Source organism: Nicotiana attenuata, chromosome 8 (genome assembly GCF_001879085.1).
Source record: "Nicotiana attenuata strain UT chromosome 8, NIATTr2, whole genome shotgun sequence".
In the NCBI taxonomy this organism is placed as follows: domain Eukaryota; kingdom Viridiplantae; phylum Streptophyta; class Magnoliopsida; order Solanales; family Solanaceae; genus Nicotiana; species Nicotiana attenuata.
This window is the reverse complement of record NC_031996.1, coordinates 13,754,417-13,762,346: the sequence shown is the minus strand read 5'-3', so window position 1 is coordinate 13,762,346 and position 7,930 is coordinate 13,754,417.

Here is a 7,930-nt window from a genome sequence, read left to right as displayed (position 1 = left end):
TAAACTCCAAACAATATTCCCAATTGTTTGAAACAACACCCAATCCAAACAAATAATGGTTTTTTAAAACCCCAATTCAAACTCAAAGCTTCAAAGCTTTTTAATGGCCGTCAATGGTGGAGAGTCAAACACCTCAAAATTTACTGATTGACAATTTCAATTTGAATACCAATTGTGCAACATGAAAGAAAATTAGTTAAAACTCTATAGTAAAACGATTGAAATTCATTGATGAATTCCATTAATAATATATACAACACGAAAGGATAAAAAATAGAGAAAATCAGAGGAAGAAAAATTGGGGAAAGAACAGAGAATGAGAGATTCAGAGACAGAGAGAGACGGAGAGAGAGAGAGAGAGAGAGCGCAGGGGAGAGAGAGAGACGAAGAGAGAGAGCGCAGGAGGGAGAGAGAATAAGAATGGAAAATAATTGATTCCTTATTCAATTTCTAATATAAAGGCATGCTCATTAATTCCTAAAATGTATATAATTGGTAAATTGTGTATGCCTATGTAACTGGCACATTTATTTGACGGGAGAAATTCAAAAATAGCCAGATTTACAAGTGGTAATTCAAAAATAGTCACAGTTTTAAAAGTAATCGAAATTTAGCCACTTTTTTTATGTGAAGATAAATCTGAACGAAAACACTATTCAAAATTCGGAAAAATACTCCAGTATCTTATGCTGGAACCAGTATAACATATAGGCCTAGCGTAATATACTGGAGATTGGAGCACGGATACTCCAATCTCCAGTATATTATACTGGAACTTTTCGCGTGTTGGAGTTCCAGCATAATATGCTGGAAGATCATACACATGTGCACCGATCTCCAGTATATTATGCTGGAACTTTTCGCGCAGCAAAATAGTGGCTATTTTTTAATGACTTTGCAAACGCTAGTTATTTTTGGGGGATTTGCATCTATACTCGCTTTTTGTGTCACGTTTTAACTTGTGCCCGCTTTGCAAACAAAATTGCAAGTGTACCCACTTTTTCGCATAACTTCAGCATACGGGGCTGATGTAGCAAAGGCAATCACGCAAAACTTCAGCATTCTAGTAGACGGGCCTAAAGTAGCAAGTGTGCTGAACCAAGTGTGCTGAAATTTTTGTTTGTAATTGCTGTACTTAAGCATAGTAGCTGAAGTTTTGTTCTCTATTTGCTGAAGTTTTTGTTTGTAATTGCTGAACTTAAGCATAGTAGTTGAAGTTTTGTTCTCTATTTGCTGGAGTTTTTGTTTGTAATTGTTGAACTTAAGCATAGTAGCTGAAGTTTTGTTCTCTATTTGCTGAAGTTTTTGTTTGTAATTGCACTAAATAAGCTAAAGTCTTTTTGTCCTGGATTCATTAGTTTTGTCATTAAGATTTTTCAAAAACTTCAGCAGAAGATGCTGAAGTTATTTAGTTCATTTATAAAAACTTCAGCACTAAATAAGTTGAAGTTTCTTTGTCCTGGATAACCTTTTTCAAAAACTTCAGCAGAAGATACTGAAGTTATTTAGTTCATTTGTAAAAACTTCAGCACTAAATAAGCTGAAGTTTTTTTCTCCTGGATTCATTAGTTTTGTCATAAAGCTTGTGCAAAAACTTCAGCAGAAGATGCTAAAGTTATTTAGTTCGTTTGTAAAAACTTCAGCACTAAATAAGATGAAGTTTTTTTGTCCTGGATTCATTAGTTCTGTTATAATCAGACTACTATAAAATAATCAGATTGCCAACAGTATCTAAATCATAAAATTTGGAAAACAAATAAATGTGAAAAGAACAGAATATCATGAAAAGAATCACTAAATGATGTTCTAAACGTCAATACCACACAGGGGGGGGGGGGTAATTTGTGTGGTACCGAATTTTCGTTCTAGAAGAACCTGGTTCTTCTAGATGTACTAACTACTACTGTTTGCGGAATAATAAGTACATAAAATAAAGAACACAGAGATTTTTACGTGGAAAACACCTGGCTCAAAAGGTGAAAAAACCACGACCTACTACTCAGTAGGATTTTCCCAAAACTTCCACTAATATCACTGAGCCAAAACAGCATTTAGAAAAACTCTTTGTAAACCTAAGGATTAACTCTAATCCCGTTGTAGCACACAACCTCAACTGTTGCGACAACTTCAAGTTAGCTTATAACTTGAACACTCTAAGTACCTAATACAATTGCTTCTATGAAAGCTGAAAGGTACAATTTTAAACCACCTACTACAATTGAACTAGAAATAAAGAAAGATACATAAAACTCTTTATGGAGCTAGTTCTTCAATCTGGTTCATGTAGCTTCAGGTTTGCACACTTGAATCACACACGGATTGCTTGCAAAAAGCCTTTCTATTTTGCTCTCAATTCACGTTTAACTTCTGCGTTTTTGTGCAACACACGTAAAAGAGAACAATCACTATCTTTTAATAGGTTAGTAATCAGAGTTTGATTCGGACTCAATTGGTGATCTTCTATTGTAGTTGAGTCCTTGAAGATCTCAAACTCCAACACTATCTTTATCCGGATTGTGTTCTCTTCATATAAGGAGACTTTCTCCCTTTATCCACTATGCAACCTTTTCGATCAGATCAGGAGATATTGCTGCTTGATCAGTAGGACTTATCTCCTTCACGTGCATCTCACATGTATAGGTTGATCATGACTGTGCTTCACACGATGGACCTAGTCCATGACTGAGTTCTTTTGTCATTCTTCAAAACTTAACCTGTTCTTGGGCCAACAAATTCCCCCTTTTGATGATGACAGTTCTTTTGTCATTCTTCAAAACCTCACCTGTTCCTGGGCCAACAAATTCCCCCTTTTTGATGATGACAAATTCTTTGTGTTTTACTGATTCGAAACCTGTAAGAACTGAGCTTAACCATCAACACTAAACTTAGAAAATTCACTTATCATCAAGGACTAGGTTAATTAGGTTATAAACATCACTTATTTCAGAAAATGTAAAGCACAATATATCTCTTCCCCCTTTTGGCATCATCGAAAAGTTGCATACACAATGTGAATCCCAGATTTTAATAAATACTCATGGCCACTGGGGCAACTGCAAGTGCAAGCATGGTGAAATAATCAGTAATCTAACAAACATATTTAAACTATCAAGGTCAGAATAATCATTGAACAAGAGAAAACAACAGTTGTCATTGATAGAGATATGTTGCCACCAACAATCCACAAAAAGAAAGAAAAACATTCAACCATGAGCAAAAAACAGAAAAATCCCTAATCTGGGTCACTGGGGGTACTAGACAAGTTCAGGAGACAAGTGCTAGGAGTCCTAAGGCTTGGAGGAACTGGAGGGTTGAGTTTGGAGAAGATTCAGCATGTTCTGAAGAATTCCATCATTCTTCTCCTTTTCTTTGTCAAGCTCAATTCTAAGACCATCCCTCTCAGTTTCCACTTCAACCACACGAGCCTTGAGCCTAGCAATTTCAGCATCCTTAGCTGTACATTCCTGAACCAAAGTCCTCACTTTGCTGTTGATGGGTGTCTTCAGAGATGAACCAGGTTCAACTGGGATCCCATGGACTGGATAGTCACAGGCAAGAAGAGTTTTGATGCCTAAGTGTTCCTTGCTCGAGGCCATATCCCATTTCTTCAGAGGCACATTTAGCCTGTCCAGAACTGTGGTCAGTATGAAGCCATATGGAGTAGCATGAGCCTTGGAGCCATTTATGACCCTGTCTAGCAATTTCACAATGAGGGCAGGCCAGTTGATTTGCTTTTCTTTCTCCAGGAACTCCATAAGAACCAGGTCCATGTAGTTAGAAGTGTGCCTTCTCTCCTGTCTGGGCAATAAGCACTTGTTGACAAACTCAAACACAACCTTGTGCTCAGGCCTCATCTCACTTTTCTGCACAGCCTTGGCTTCATTCACTTCCTCTGAATCACAGAACCTCTTGGTGATTTCAAGGGCAGTAGGGAGGGAGTCCAGGCATGGCCACCTTTGCCTAGTATAGTCATCAAACCCTTCAGAGGGTATGTCCAGAATCTCTCCCAGTTTCTCTGCATCAAACTTCACCGAAACTCCCTTCACTAGGCTACTAACAACTCCATCCTTAAGAGCAACATTTGCCATAAATTCAATCAGCTCATTTCTGGCTAGCCTACCATCCATCTGAAGGACCATGTCCTTCCATTCTTGAGCAGCTAAAGAATCTACCAATCTCATCATCCCTGGTTCCACTAGGTCCCTCAACAATCTACCTTTTAAAATCTTCCTTCTGCCAAAGATGGAAAACTTGTCCTGTTCCTTCTCAGAATCATTCTCCTCTTCTTCTTCACTCAGTCATCATCATCTGAAACTTTTATTTGTTTAGCTTTCACTGCAGATCTTGTCCTCTTGGCTAGTGTAGGTTCAGCATCCACAGGCGCAGAAGAAGACTTCTTGGATGAAGTCTTGGGCCTTTTAGGCTTGGGTGTAGGAACCTCCACTGTTGTACCCCTTTCTTAATGGACCAGTTCCATTTCATCTTCCTCAACAACCTCTGAGGATTCTAGAATCTTTCCCTTTCCCTTATCCATTTTCTTTTTCTTACTTTCTTCTAAGGCTTTTTGTAGATCAGCTTCACTCTGTTTTACCCTGCTTCTTGTGGCTCTACCCCTAGTCACTGACGAGACAGTAGGTGTAGGAGATGAAGCTTTTCTTTTCTTGGAAGGCTTGGGAACATTTGGGACTTTTGGTGTGGGAGCTCTGCGTTTCTTTGGGTCATAGCTTGCCCCAACCTTCTTCAGTAGATCAGCTAGGGTCTCTTCAGTAGATGAAACAGGTTCATCTCTATGTGTGCTCAGATGAACCAACCCCTCAGCAGCTTCCCCAGAACCACTTCCCCCTGACTTCATGCCACTCTCTTCTAACCTCTCTTGTGCAACTCCACATATAGCAAGAACTGCTCCCTTCCCATTTCCCCTCTCTTCACCACATGCACCCTCTCTCTCTTTTTCTTTTTTAAGATTCTTTTTACCTCCACTCCTACGTATCTCAGGCACTTCAACATCCCTAATGTGTCCAACCAGAACAAACCTAGTCTCTAAGTTTTCATTCACAGATGAACTTACCTCAGTAGAGGATTCTTGAGTCTTGATAGAAAATCATGAACGGTGATAGGTTTGGTTGTTGATTAGTTATTATTGGTTGTGGGTGTTGATTACCTTATGGGTGATAAAAAAATAATGTTGATAATAACCATTTGAGACTATAGAATTTATCGAGGAGCAAGAGAATGGGTTATTGGGCGTAGAGACACCATTAATAAGGGCTATGAAGCGTTATGCCACCGAGTGTTTGATAAAATGCCTAAGTGACCAAAACAGGACTATTGCTGCTAATTTGGAATTCATTTGACTTGTATTGATATAGATTAAAGGTGAAAGGGTTGGCGAATGTTGTATTATGCTCAAGAGTAGGATGTTAAGGTATGTGAGGCTAACTCTCTATGTTTGGGAATGTTAATGATTCTCCCTACATTACGTTTCTTTTATGACATTACTAATTGCCTCAAAAATATAGCTAAGCCTAGTTCCTTGAATAGTTGTAGAACTTCTATTCTCTAGCTTCATAACTCGTTCACCACTTTCATTCTGAACGTTGTGAGCTCAGTGCATATTCAATATAGACTTGGGTTTGATACCCCCGAGTCTTAGTATAGATTACTCGGTATGCCATAAAATGTTAAAGTTTCAGCGTTCATAATCAGTTCAAGAATACATATCTCAGTCTAGTCCTATTCAGTATTCTAGTATTATGTAACTCAGTGTGATCTAGTATTCCAGTATCATATGACTCAGTGTGATCCAGCATTCCAGTATTATCTAATTTAGTGTGATCCAGTATTCCAATATTATGTAACTCAGTATGATCCAATATTCCAGTATTATGTAACTCAATGTGATTTAGTATTCCAGTATCATGTAACTCAGTGTGATTCAGTATTTCATTATCATGTCTTGTAGTTTTATTCTCAGTTCCTGAATGTTGAACACCTGTATTTGGGCCTGAGGCCGCAATTTATGTTTTATGCATTTTTGGGCCTGAGGCCGCAGTTTATGCTTTATGCATCTTTGGGCCTGAGGCTGCAGTTTATGCTTTATGCATCTTTGGGCCTGAGGCCGCAGTTTATCATTGATGCATCTTTGGGCCTGAGGCCGCAATCTGCGCAAAAGAGCACAGAGTGTAGTATCAGCACAACCGACCCCATGTGCTGGTAAGTGCCTAGCCTAACCTCGGCGAAGTAGTGACGAGGCTAGGACCAGACTACTAGATAAACCTGTGCAGTTCAACTATATATATATACAACGGAAAGAAATACAGGAAATAAACAGTCAATAAGGAAGGGAGGGACATGCTGTGGGGAGGCAACAGTTACAAATAGGAAACCTCAATATAAAGATAGAAGCAGCCCAAGAATTTGCAGCGAACCAAGAAACGAATATCCAAAATAAACACACTTGAATCAACAACTGTTGCGGCGCGCAACCCGATCCTAATATATAACAACACTGTTGCGGCGTGCAACCCGATCCATAAATATCATTGTTGCGGCGTGCAACCCGATCCTCAAATATCATTGTTGCGGCGTGCAACCCGATCCATAAATATTATTGTTGCGGCGTGCAACCCGATCCTCAAATATCACGTGGTAGGCGTACCACACGATCCCATTTCATAATACTACGTGGTAGGCGTACCACACGCTCTCATTTCATCAATCACAATATAACAAAATAATCCCGGCCGGGGGACAACAATGTGTAACTTCCCGGCAAGGGAACAACAACATAATAACTTCCCGGCAAGGGAACAAAATGTCAAATCAAATGTCCCGGCAAGGGAGATTACAACACAATCATCAGACGACCATGGATACATGCCATGAGGGCCATCCCGTCCAGTCTATACCAAATGATCAAATTCCCTACCCCATGGGAATATCCATCATCCGAGGCAAACAACGCACAGCCCAAGAATGCTACCGCATCGCTCAAGATTGCACATTCACTCAGCAGCTAAAAGGACAAGCTCAGAAGCATAGCAATTACGAAGTCGCGGTTGAACCAACGACGAAAAGCGTATTAAGGACCCGACATCGTGNNCATTGTTGCGGCGTGCAACCCGATCCATAAATATCATTGTTGCGGCGTGCAACCCGATCCTCAAATATCATTGTTGCGGCGTGCAACCCGATCCATAAATATCATTGTTGCGGCGTGCAACCCGATCCTCAAATATCATTGTTGCGGCGTGCAACCCGATCCATAAATATTATTGTTGCGGCGTGCAACCCGATCCTCAAATATCACGTGGTAGGCGTACCACACGATCCCATTTCATAATACTACGTGGTAGGCGTACCACACGCTCTCATTTCATCAATCACAATATAACAAAATAATCCCGGCCGGGGGACAACAATGTGTAACTTCCCGGCAAGGGAACAACAACATAATAACTTCCCGGCAAGGGAACAAAATGTCAAATCAAATGTCCCGGCAAGGGAGAAACATCTATGACCGCACTGGTCCCAACATCTAACTACCGCAGCTACAACCGATCCTGTTGCAACATCTAACTGCCACAACTATAATCAATCCAGTTACGACACCTATCTACCACAACTATGATCCATCCTATTACAACATCCAATTACCACAACTATAATCAAACTTGTTGCTACACCTAACTACCTCAGCTATAACCAACCTATTACAACACTTAACTACCTCAGCTATAACCAACCTATTACAACACTTAACTACCTCAGCTATAACCAACCTATTACAACACTTAACTACCTCAGCTATAACCAACCTATGACAACACTTAACTACCTCAGCTATAACTATAGTCATCACTCAACACAAGGAAACATTAACCTAAGCGTCCGTAATATCAATTAAGAACACAGTACAAGGGAACCACAA